General features: G+C 44.2%; 1 protein-coding gene across 1 annotated transcript in view; it reads right to left on the reverse strand.

The window, feature by feature from the left end:
* Nucleotides 1–13,984, reverse strand: part of LOC112217339 (exostosin-1) — a 253,348-nt gene that overhangs the window by 62,313 nt on the left and 177,051 nt on the right. The window lies entirely within an intron of this gene.

Below are 13,984 nucleotides of genomic sequence, written 5' to 3' on the forward strand. Positions count from 1 at the left end.
ACATGAAAGGGGGAAGGGGGATACCTAGTCAGTTGTACAACTGAATGCCTTCCACTGAAATGTGTCTTCCGCATTTAACACAACCTCTCTGAAGCTTGAAATAGTCAAAGAAAAACAGAAAATACTTTGGATTTTAATTAGACAAAAAGCAACCCACTTGTGTGTTCCGCTCATTGGCCTATTATTTGGGTGATTGTTTTGCTGCATCACAACAGCAACCTAATGAAACAGAATAAAGCCATTATAGAGAACATGAGGATGTATAATAATATGGACCAGACTTTCCCACTACAAACTGTCCAGTTTTCCCTGCTGACATCCCAGTGTTATGGACCTATAGTGGGAAGCCCAGAGACACAACATTGCCTCCGAAGCTGCTGTTTCTACAACCCTCAAAGCAGTGTTTTCTTAACAGAGGAGAATAGCACGTGATTGGGTGAAAATGAGACCACAGTTCTATTTCTTGTCCTCTTTGCGATGTGTGACACAAAGGGCAAATGTTAACAAAAAAAGCAGGGAGCGGGACAGATGCAACATCTGTGCGAGCGAAGCTATGAATTCTTTATAAGACATTAATCCATTCCTTGTATAAATCTATATAAATCAAATTACCAGACCACAACGCTGTCAGTTACTATAGTAATTAGATGGGGGTTCTCTTCCCAGGGGCAGGGTGACCTATAGGTAGCAAGCGTCACAACATATTTACACCTGCATTTTCTTTACTGCCGTGAAGGATTTGCCTCCTACTAGACTATCCACACTTTCCCCTGGAGAAAAGGGGTCAGATGAATTTGTTTCTAAATGGGAATCACTAGAAAATACATTTCACCAAGGCTGGGCTCAAGCATCTGTTATTTGTTAGATCAGCCTGGGCTCCCGAGTGGTGCAGCTCTCTAAGGCACTGCATCTCAGTGCTAGAGGTGTCTCTACAGACCCTGGTTTGATTCCAGGCTGTATCACAACCGGCTGTGATTGGGAGTCCCATAGGGCGGTGCACAATTGGCCTAGAGTCCTCCAGGTTTGGCCGGGGTAGGCCGTCATTGTATATAAGAATTTGTTCTTAACTGACTTGCCTAGTTAAATAAAGGTTAAATAAATAAATAATGTCTGCTCTGTTCCATGCTGGGGACATAACAGTAGTAGGCTTGGTGCCAGAGACTGTGGAAACCAGAGGAGCGCTTTTACATGAGCATTTTCTCTGGGTACATCATTTCAAATCCACTTTGGTGCTGGAGCTGTGCCAAATATGGTTGTATAGTTAAAGGGACACTTCGGGATGTTAGCAGATACCCATAGACTTCCAGGCATTGCTCTAACACTAGTTAGCATTTGCTCGCAAAACTACCTAGAACTTCCTTCATACTGGACACAGAGACATAAAATGGTATCCACACGTTCATCTGACTCTGGGGAAGCAGATTAAGGGCCTCATTGCCCAAACCCCAAAGAATCAGTTTAAGCTTTGATCTGGTGACCTATGAGCTTTGCTGTCGGCTGTTAGAGGGGTTACATACTCTTTATATATTACTGCACAATTAAGCAAATAAGAGACAATACTTACATCTTGTGACTGACACTTGTAGATTAGCTCTCTGTAATAGAGTGTTTGTTGGACCACAACAGACCCCTAGATACAGAGTGTACAAAACATTAGGAACTCGTTCTCCATGACCAGACTGACCAGGTGAATCCAGGTAAACGCTATGATCCATTATTGATGTCACCTGGTAAATCCACTTCAAATCAGTGTAGATGAAGGGGAGGAGACAGCTTAAAAGATGTTTAAGCCTTGAGACAAAGGGGCGATTGTGTATGAGTGCCATTCAGAGGGTGAATGGGCAAGACAAAATATTTTAAGTGCATTTGAACAGGGTATGGTAGTAGGTGCCAGGCACACCGGTTTGAGTGTGTCAAGAACTGCAATGCTGCTGTGTTTCCCTTGTGTTATCAAGAATGGTCCTCCACCCAAAGGACATCCAGCCAACTTGACAACTGTGGGAAGCATTGGAGTCAACATGGGTCAGCATCCCTGTGGAATGCTTTCGGACATCTTGTAGAGTCCATGCCAAATGGACTCTACACGTGCCTAGTTAAATAAAGGTTAAATAGATCAAATAAAAAATAAATGCCCCAATGAATTGAGGCTGTTCTGAGGTGCAACTCAATATTAGGAAGGTGTTCTTAATGTTTTCTACACTCAGTGTACAACAACATTGTGTCTGAGGTTAAAGAACTGGTAGTTCAATGATTTCAACAAGTTAAGCCTCTTCACTGTTCTATAAAGTAAAAAGCCTGTATGAGTGTCTGCGCTCAGGCTATAATTAATGGTGGCCGGTGTGTAAGACAAAAAGCATCTATAGAAAAGGAAAAGGAAAACAAACAAACAAGGGGGATGAGATGCTAAAATGTACTTCATTTAATCCATTCTTTTTGTATGCTCCTTTTTTTGGGGGCACTTTCCACTTTCACCTATGTATTCCTTTGAGCATGGAGTAAATTAAGTATAGTTTTGCATCTCGGCCACACTTTTTTTTTTATAATGAAAAGAACAGATATAAAGTGTTTGTGATTCAAACATTTGAAGTCAGTGTTGACATTGATATTGAGAGAGAAAACTCTTCAGTCAGCATCAAAGCACTAGGCATAACTGGCTTTGACAGGACTCTATTCATGTGATAGCAATTGCATTGCCTTTGTTATTGACACAACGGCAGTACTGTTCAAGATGATGAAAGGTAAAAAGTAGTCACTAGGCAGATAGCATAGATTGGGGTGGAAGGAGGGAGGGGAGGGAGGGGTTTCACGTTTGTCATTTTCTTAAAAGCTCCTGAGGAGAATATTGTCATTACTAGGTCATCAAGGCTCACAGTAGCAGCCTGTCAGCTCCCACAATGTCTGGTGCTAGGACTTCAGATGCCCGAGCAAAACAGCACCTCAGCCAAAACAAGCCTCGTGTCTGCTTTCCAGCTGAGTTGAAACAGAAGTCTCTTCTTAATTCGCAGAGCCATCCACTGAATATTTATACCTGGGCTCAGCCCTGCTCTAAGAGCCATTGATTACCTATGGGCTGGTAGGCTCCACAACTGCTCTATTCAGACACGTTGGTAGCCCAGGGCCAGACAGATTACCAGGATGCGGACTCAGCTGGCAAGTCACTGACATTTTCAACCTCTCCCTGACCCAGTCTATAATACCTACATGTTTCAAACAAACCACCATAGTCCCTGTGGCCAAGAAAGCCAAAGTAACCTGTCTAAATGACTATCGCCCCGTAGCACTCACATCTGTAGCCATGAAACGCTTTGAAAGGCTGGTCATGGCTCACATCAACACCATCATCCCAGACACCCTGGACCCACTCCAATTCGCACCACTCCCCAACAGATCCACAGATTAAGCAATCTACAGTATATTGCACTTTACACAGCCCTTTCCCAACTGGACAAGAGGAACACCTATGCGAGAATGCTGCTCATTGACTACAGCTCAGCATTTAACACCATAGTGCCCGACAAGCTCATCACTAAGCTAAGGACCCTGGGACTGAACACCTCCCTTTGCAACTGGATCCTGGACTTCCTGACGGGCCCGCCCCCAGGTGGTGAGTAGGAAACAACTCATCCGCCACGCTGACCCTCTACACGGGGGCCCATCAGGCAGTGGTGTAGTGGTGCCTGGAGATGTGCGTATACTCCTAATTTGGCAAAAAAAAAACATCCCAAACTGCCCTCCTGGCGAAGGAAAACCACTGGGCCCACACTGGTTGAATTAATGTTGTTTCCACGTTATTTCAATGCCCAGTGGGAAGTCCCAAAGTAAACTTTTTATGTTTTCCTATCGTTTTCTTTTTCTTTACGGTTTTCACTCTAAATCAATTTTTTTTTGGCGTGATAAACAACACAAATGTAAAATTCTAAGTCCACTCAATGCTTAAACCACATCTGGAGATCACTTTTGAGGTCTGGGAAAAACATAAATATTTTTGGGAGGGTGTAGTTGTCAATTGGGCACCTTCCAAGAGACATTTGGCTAGCTTTGTTTCTGTACTGTAGTCTACAATGTAGGCCTACAGTGTACATGTGATGGCAGAACTTGCATAACCGATTGATGGAAATCATATGATATCATTCTGCCAAGAAGGCCTACTTTGCGGTCATAATTTAATTGGGAAGGTTTTTTTGTGAAAGCCTTCAGAAATGTTTCATTCAGCACGATGACTGAATTGCGCATTGCAAAGGGGGGCCGAGCTTCCTGCCATCCAGGACCTCTATACCACGCGTTGTCAGAGGAAGGCCCCTAAAAATTGTGAAAGACTCCAACCACCCAAGTCATAGACGCACCAAGTGGTACCGATGCACCAAGTCTACAACCAACAGGACCTTGAACAGCTTCTAACCCCAAGCAATAAGACTGCTAAATAGTTAGTTAAATAGCTACCTGGACTATCTGCATAGTCCTCTTTTGACTCATCACACAAACTGTTTTGACTCATCAGATACGCTGCTGCTACTGTTTATTATCTGTCACTTTATTCCTAGTTATATGTACATATCTACCTCAATTACCTTGTACCCCTGCTGGTACCCCACATATATAGCCAAGTTAGAATTACTCATTGTGTATTTATTTGTATTATTCCATGTTATACTTTTCTATTATTTCTCCATTTTCTTTCTCTCTGCATTATCGGGAAGGACCCGTACGTCAGCAGTTCACTGTTAGTCCACACCTGTTGTTTATGACGTATGTGACGAATACAATTGGATAATGCAGTCATGACTCCATTCTATGTGCATCAAAATAACAAACTGCTCCTCTGAATTGCGAAAGCCTGACACTGTACGATCTCATTGTGTTGGCAAAAATGTTGGCAAAAGAAGAAGAAAAGCAAAAGAAAAGAAGCTTTCAAATGATGCCCACTTGACCCAGATTGTGATTTATAAATGGACCGTTTTTGGATTGCATAAACAACAGTAATTGTGTAATTGCGGGGATGCAGTGCTGTGTTACAATCACAACAACTACAAGTGTGCGTGCTCTAGTTCCTCAACGACATAGCTACAGTAGGAGAGCTCAAATAAGCACCTTATAGTTGAAGACTACTCCTTGAGTCATAAAAGTACATTGAAATGACTTAGGAACCGTGTACACTTTTGAGAGGCGTGTGGCCACTTGGAAACACCAGTTAGACCTCTCACTCAAACCCTTGTCATTTTTGTCTTAAGTTGCACCTACCCCCTAACTTTTCCAAGGATATTCTTAGTTACTGGACGTATCCAGAGTATTATCAACAGATGTGGCGTAAAAGTACAGTGAAAGTCCTCACCTTTAGTCTAATAATGGTCCCATAATCTCCAAACTGTTCCTTTTCAATTGCTACCATGGTTATGCATATGCTTTACATATTGCTTCTGTAAGAAACTTTTTAAAGTAGCCCTGTCTATATAGGCCAATTCCTACGACCGTAAAAGGGTTCAAATGGCTGGGATAAAAAGGAAGTAAAACATTCATTCAAACTTTGAGTGAAGTGTCTGGAAGAAGTAAGGTAAATGGACTATCAGTATTGTTTTCCTTCTCCCAGGCAGCTGCAACAATGATTCAGGGGGGAAAATGGATTTACACACCAAAAATATAAGTATGCTCAGTTTCCACATGCAGAATTCATATCAATTACTGGAATATGTAATAGTTGTAGTGTACATTTTCATAACTCATAAATCGTTAATAGTATTTGCTAATAATAGAGCCAGACAAAAGACTTCAGAAAAGGATTCAGTGACAAATTCCACACAAAAGGATTCAGTGACAAATTGAAAGTTAAGGTCAAGTGTAAGATTGAGGAATAGGCTACAGACAAATCTATATGTGGAAACATGGTATCTGTGGAATCTGGAGGTGATGGAACACCAACATCATTGCTTCCAACACAATGATACACAGATGGGAACAATAAAGCAAAACCTCTGTCTTTGTTTGTTTGTAATGCCTGTCCAATAACTACACCAGCTCAGATGAACCCCTCCCCTTCGCCTAATCACTGCAAAATATGCAACAACCACCCCCCCACACACAAAACAACACACTAAACCCTGATTCCAGGAAATCAAAACATAGAGCACAACAGAACACACATCAGAGACAAAGAGCCAGACCAAATTGTTAGATTTTTCTTGGTGAAGGCTGTCTAAGCCCAGTCAACATAGCGTCACTGAGTCACAGCCCGCGATTAATATCAGATGTCGCCCAGATCCACCAAATGAGCCACAGGCTTCTGAAGTGAAGGAGTCTGGGAGATGCAGCCAGTCACACAGTAAACACATTATCAACTCAACTTTTCCATTTTCAGGAGGAAGCAGCCTTTTTCCCCCCTCCAAGGTGACTCTGACGCCACGGTAAGGCAACCTGCTCTTCCTGGGGGTGGCGGGGCTAGACGCGACTGAGCCACCACGGTAGGTCGCTGGCTCTAGTCTAAGCCCCATCAGTGGCAGGCAGGTCTTGGCTGCCCCCTATTCCCCCAGGAGACCCTAGTCCCCATTCCACTGGCTAATCCATTACGGTCTGCTCGGATCACAGTCACCAGGGCAACGGGGGGAAGAGCGCATGCTTCACATTTAGATAACTCGCACAGGATGATGATTGTCAATGATTGACAGGGCGTGTAGCATCACGGTGTGAGATTGCCGGCCACATTGAATCAAAAGCGGGAAGGGGTGTGAGGGTTGTGTGACTGTTTGACATTGTGTGTGTGTGTGTGTGGTGGGTGTGGAGACAGGAGGAGACAGGAGGAGGCGGGTGGACAAGGCTTCACACATTCTATTCACTGGAGGCCCAGACAGGTAGAAATGAACAGGTTTTGTGAAGATACCGTGCCTGGTAAGGGGAGTTGATCGATATAAAGAGATGGTGTGGGGGAGATAAATGTTTGATCACCTTGCCACCATCCAATCCCACCCACCCTAAGAAAAAAAAAATCAAGGCTTTCCCAGGCAGGTCTGGGTGTTCAGAGTTCTGCCTGATCATTGGTGCATGCCTGCTAATGAAATAGCGCCCTGGTTAGGCTCTGACTGGCAGAATTAAACTCTCAGAGCTGTTTAAGCCAAGACTTAGCTGCCTTCAGAGTAATCCGTGTAGACATGATATATGGGATCTCTATATCCATGACAGCGCTGGCGGTTGAAGTGGAGTTAAGGGATGTGTTTCATTGAGAGGCTGCCACGCTGACTGCTTAGCTCTGCAGTGGAGCACTGACATCACTGGGCACAGGATGGATCTGCCGTTGAGCTCATCCCAATCATCCATTCCACTGTACCTTCAGGTCGCCTTCGACACTGAAAACCTGTTGCATACATATGATAAGAGGCTACAAAAGCACATGAAAAGAGTCTCCTTTACATGGCTAGCACCGGGGTACTGCACACAACTCAACTAATCTAATATATTCATAAGGTTAGCAAATTATGAACTCAACTCTACATTTTTATACCGCCAAGGAAAGAATTAAAAACAAAACAACACACAAGGACACCGGGGTGCATGGAGAGAACCCTGTAGCTTGTATGCCATGTAGTCAGCATGGAGCATTCATCATCACCACCAGCTTTCACCCAGGACGAGAGACACACACACACAGACAGCTGCTGTGGAGTGCTGACACTCCGTCTCTATGTGGTGACCTCGTATTCCAATGCAAAACAGGCATGCAGAGAATAGACTGGGTCTAATGGTTCAGGCCTGCCTGTGTCGGTACAGCAGAAGTAGTCATTATGGATAGAAAGATTACATTTGGCTTTGGTAACAGAATGTCCTAGAAGTGCTTCTCTGTTCTGCTCCATCTCATCCGTTTTCACCAGAGCTGTTATCAGTGTAAGAGCCTTTTGCTCTCCCCCGGAAACGTCATCTTAAAACACAGGAAGAGCATCTAAACACGGACTCTGTTACACATATGCTGAGTGTACAAAACATTAGGAACACCTTCCTAATATTGAGTTGCTCTCCCTTTTGCCCTCAGAACAGACTCAATTCGTCAGGGCATGGACTCGACAAGGTCTCCAATGCGTTCCACAGGGATGCTGGCTCATGTTGACTCCAATACTTCCCACAGTTGTGTCAAGTTGGATGGATATCCTTTGGGTGGTGGACCATTCTTGATACACACAGGAAACTGTTGAGCATGAAAAACCTAGCATTGCAGTTCTTGTCATTGCAGTTCTTGACACACTCAAACTGATTCGCCTGGCACCGACTACCATATCCCGTTCAAAGGCACTACAATCTTTTGTCTTGCCCATTCACCCTCTGAATGGCACACAATCCATGTCGCAATTGTATCAAGGGTTAAAAATCCTTCTTGAACCGGTCTCCTCCCCTTCACCTACACTGATTGAAGTGGATTTAAGTGACATCAATAAGGGATCATAGCTTTCACCTGGATTCACCTGGCCAGTCTATGTCATGGAAAGAGCAGGTGTTTCTAATGGTGTACATCCAAATGTTTGTGATTTATGTCTTACTGTTAGATCCTCCATAGAGCATTTGTGTACTAGAGGCAACTTCTACCCACCAAAACAGGCCCACGTCAGTAAACAAGGCAGCAATCCCCACGTAGACATTCTCTCTCTGAATGAGGAGATAAATGGTTTTCTGTTGCTAACAAAGCAACCGTGACCTTTAGGGTCTTCATCTCTGCCAGCAAATGGTGATAAATGCAGAAAAACAAATCCAAACCACAGCATGTGTACAATATCTGTGAAACAATCAGCAGGCAGACATTTGACATTTCCATTCAGAGCAGGTAAGCAATTATTGCATATGCTATCAGTACAATGGGGAACATTAGTGACATTATGTTTGAAACCTTCACATCAGCATTTTTTTAAAACATTTTTTTTTAATGGCATATTTAAAAGATGAACTACAGGCCAAACGCAGAGGGAATATTAGGACATGTAGGTTATTGAATGTTGATGAAATGGCATACAGTTTCTTTTCTCTCAAATTGATATATGAACATCCGCATTTTTTATTTTCCCTTTCAGTACATCAATGTTCCATGATAAATGACCAATATTGCAGCCTCGCTAAAAGGGAAAGAACAAAGCTTTAAAAGATAAAACGGAGTGGACACAAGCACAAAGAGAGACCATCAAAAAGTGATGAACAATATTTGTGAGTGTTCTTAGTTCTGAGACTATGTTAGGTTCAATGCTCATACTAATGCAATTAAGAGTGTTTTCTGTCAGCTGACAGCTTCATGGCACTTCAATAGTTTGAATGAATTATTCTTACAGAATCCGTTGAATAGCAGCACACACAAACACACACGGTTCTCACAGCCCTGCACATGTCCAGTAAAAGCTCCTTGTGATCTCCCCTGAAGGAATGCCTTAGGAACATCTCGACTCCCATTGCTCTCAGCATTACCCCTCCGACACAAACCCACAACAACCAACGCATTACATACACCTGGCTGCCAGATTAAATAATGTACTCTCAGAAATAACATCAAAGTGTTTCAGAGTTGATTTTTTTCATGATACAACTTCTGCCCCTGAACAGAACATGCATGTGCCACACACACACACACACACACACACACACACACACACACACACACACACTCGCTAAGAGGAAAGGTTAAGGGCGCATGACCAGGGTTCATGAGAAGGCAATCACACAGCAGACATTGATATAGCTCAACTACATCCCATAAATGTCGCCATGGCATCAGGTGGCAGAGTGCAATGTTTTTTAATGGTCTTATGCACAACAAAATATGTTTTTTTAATTGTCGTATATACACAACAAAATATATGTTTTTTTAGTCTCTAACTAGGAAAACAATTGAAATATTTTTTTTTTTGAGTATGTGGACTGTTTTATTTTCTTAAGCAGAGCTGTGTGAGAAGTGGTACTGTTAGTCCTCTTGTTTGCGAGTCAGGCACTGCATGTCACAGAACCTGCATGAGTCATCAGGCTATATAAGGCACTGCATATCACAGAACCTGCATGAGACACCAGGCTATATAAGGCACTGCATGTCACAGAACCTGCATGAGTCATCAGGCTATATAAGGCACTGCGTGGCACATAGCCTGAATGAGTCACCAGGCTAGGAAGTTATGCACTGTGTGGCACATAGCCTGCATGAGACCCCAGGCTAGGAAGTTAGGCACTGCAAGGCACAGACCCTGCCTGAGTCACCAGGCTAGGAAGTTAAGCACTGCGTGGCACAGACCCTGCATGAGACACCAGACTATATAAGGCACTGCATGGCACAGACCCTGCACGAGACACCAGGCTATATAAGGCACTGCATGGCACAGACCCTGCATGAGACACCAGGCTATATAAGGCACTGCATGGCACAGACCCTGCATGAGACATCAGGCTATATAAGGAACTGCATGGCACAGACCCTACATGAGACACCAGGCTATATAAGGCACTGCATGGCACAGACCCTGCATGAGGGTGGCAGGGTAGCCTAGTGGTTAGAGCATTGGACTAGTAACCGGAAGGTTGCAAGTTCAAACCCCCGAGCTGACACCGAGCTGGTACAAATCTGTCGTTCTGCCCGTGAACAGACAGTTAACCCACTGTTCCTAGGCTGTGACCTTTGGCTGTCCCCATAGGATAACCCATTTTGGTTCCATGTAGAACTCTTTAGGTTCAATGTAGAACCCCCTGTGGAAAAGGTGCACAATAAGGATTCTTTAAAGGGTTATCCTATGGGGACAGCCAAAGAACCCTGTTAGGTTCTAGATAGCACCTATTTTTCTAGAAATGTAGTGGGCCAGGGGTACCCAGCTCTATCTTTGATAGAACATTTGACTCAGTTATCGGGGCTCCAAAGTGGCGCAGCGGTCTAAGGCACTGGATCTCAGTGCTAGAGGCGTCACTACAGACACCCTGGTACGAATCCAGGCTGTATCACAACCGGCTGTGATTGGGGAGTTCCATAGGACTCAATTGGCCACGATTGGGAGTCCCACAGCACACAATTGGCCCAGCTTCGTCCGGGTATGGCCGGTGTAGGCAGTCATTGTAAATAATAATTTGTTCTTAACTGACTTGCCTAGTTAAATAAAGGTTAAATAAACATTTATAAAAGTTATAAATCGTAAACCACCGAATAGAAAATCATGCACACTATACACAGTGTACAAAACATTAAGAACACCTGCTCTTTCCATGACATAGACTGACCAGTGAAAGCTATGATCCCTTATTGATGTCCCTTGTTAAATCCACTTCAATCAGTGTAGATGAAGGGGAGGAGACAGGTTAAATAAGGATTTTTAAGGTGGACTTCTGAACTTCTTTTTAACTTTGCAGGAACAGCTATTCAGTTAAGTCTGTGTATCAAAGGCTTTTAAGACCGGCCTTTTGGGCTGAATAGCCTTCAATACACTCGCCATTATGGTTTGCTGCCCCTGCAATTATAAAGCAGAGAAATATTTTATATATCATTTGTGCAAGATCTTAAATGGTGCAGAACTGACTGTCTCCCTTATTTGTTTAACAAGCATAACTCACATAAATGTACATTTCATGAGAGATAAAAAACAGTTCCATTTTGTAGATGAATATCATCCTCAAAATACTTCTGAAGCGTGAGTGAAGGCCTTCCTTTAACTAAGACGTTGTCAAGGAAACATTGAGCCTTTTTTGTTCGTTTGATATGTCCTTTTCAGATGCGTTGGCAGTAAATTATGTGAACGGAAATTGACACCACAAACGGATCACGAGTGGCCCAATAAAACAATTCAATGTGTTGTAAGAGTGAGCGAAGACTACAGCACTTATGGGAGTTAAGAGAAAGAAAGCGAGAGAACGCGAGAGAGACCGAGAATGCTAAATGAGTGGGCCTGGGAGATAGAGTTGTGAGAATAGAAATATTCTCAGATCTGCGCAGCACTGTACTGTACTGTACTGTACGTCTCCCACTGACTCGCCTTTAGCGAGACAGCTGCTTATGGGGAGCGAGGGATCCCTAAGGCCTTGTTTGCTGTTTGCACTAATTTCCTCCCATTTATCCCACACTAGGCATCCTCTCTGACTTCACACACTCTGCTTCCTCTGACACAGCCCTCTGGCAGCTCCGGGAATACTGCTTTGCCTCCTCCCTTCTCTCCGCGAACAGATATTTGACCCCATCTGGGTAGCTTTGTAAGACAGTACAGATTGAGTGTAAGCATAGACTTCTGACAGAAGAAAACAGAGCAGAAGTGTTGGATTAGGAAGCGCAGGCGACATCTCAAAGGAGTTGCCAGGACCCTCAGATCATTAGCTGCTGCTTATTGTCCTCTTTCCTCTGGCGGGCTAACCACAATATCTCTCCTAGCTGGCCTCATCACATCCTCCCATGCCTGCCTCCCACCATCCCACCCGGCTCCCTCCGCTTGTGGGCACAGACAGAGCCCCCCACTGAGAGACAAGACCACCAGAGAATTCCCTCACACACAAAAAGGCGGATACACATCCTCCCTGGCTCCTAGTGATTTGTCAGTGCTGCTGGCTGGCCCACATTATCCCCCGTCAGTAATGCCCCTGAACACACATTCCAACAGATGACAAGACAGCCTGCTGTTTGCAGCATGCCCATTCAAGCTGGTGTGGCCTTTTCCAAATCTCTGAGAGACAACATGTAATCAGGCATCCAATCCCTTGTATTTTCTACAGTAATGACACAAACTGCATGACAGACAGATGGACGCTGCCCTCAGATACTTCGACCTAGCCAATCCCCTTGTTCTAATCCGGTGAGATTTGCATCCTATACAAGAGATGCTACAATACCCTCCGTATCTGACTCTTTATACACATAGAAAACATGCACGTAAAGTACCTCAGGGCCAGTTTAAAGGACAGCCTGGATGATATAAGCCAGTGGTAATTGTTTCAGTGAAATGAGAGTTTCAGCTGATGAAAACAGAGAAACACATGTCTACCTTTGCAGAAGCTACCCAGACCACAGATCAAAGCATCCCAAGTACCGGGATAAGCAAATCCTGAATATAAGAACATGACTGTATATTTGTCACTTTATCAAAGATCTCTGTAAGAAGCCCCGACATTTAGCAACACATTTGTATGACAAAGGTTGAGCAAATAAGAACCCAATGCATAGCAATCATCACCAGGCATTCAATGTATTCTTATGAAGAATAGAAAGATATTAAAGTACCATGTCTGGGATCATCACACCCTTATACTATGTATAGATAGTTGTCCAGACAGCCCCCAGAGGGAGGTAGACATGTAGCGATGCCCCAGAGGGAGATGGTATGATGTCCCAGCCAGGCTATTAGCACCCTGCCTCCAGCTGCCCCTGTGGGTCCACAGAGGAGGAGGAAGAGTAATCAGCCAGGCCTGTGAGGTGTGAAGGGACCGCTGAGGGGCTTCACACAGCCGACCCATAACCCCCTGGGTCCCCTGTCCAAGCCCTCATTCTGAATGGCAGGACCCAGTGGGCGGTGTTGGAAGGTAGGTGGTGGGCACATGTATACACACTGCTCAAAAAAATAAAGGGAACACTAAAATAACGCATCCTAGATCTGAATGAATGAAATATTCTTATTAAATATTCTTCACATGCTGACAACAAAATCACACAAAAATGATCAATGGAAATCAAATTTATCAACGCATGGAGGTCTGGATTTGGAGTCACACTCAAAATTAAAGTGGAAAACCACACTACAGGCTGATCCAACTTTGATGTAATGTCCTTAAAACAAGTCAAAATGAGGCTCAGTAGTGTGTGTGGCCTCCACGTGCCTGTATGACCTCCCTACAACGCCTGGGCATGCTCCTGATGAGGTGGTGGATGGTCTCCTGAGGGATCTCCTCCCAGACCTGGACTAAAGCATCCGCCAACTCCTGGACAGTCTGTGGTACAACGTGGCGTTGGTGGATGGAGCGAGACATGATGTCCCAGATGTGCTCAATTGGATTCAGGTCTGGGGGGGGCAGGCCAGTC

The sequence above is a fragment of the Oncorhynchus tshawytscha genome, linkage group LG18 (genome assembly GCF_018296145.1).
Source record: "Oncorhynchus tshawytscha isolate Ot180627B linkage group LG18, Otsh_v2.0, whole genome shotgun sequence".
NCBI classification, from domain to species: domain Eukaryota; kingdom Metazoa; phylum Chordata; class Actinopteri; order Salmoniformes; family Salmonidae; genus Oncorhynchus; species Oncorhynchus tshawytscha.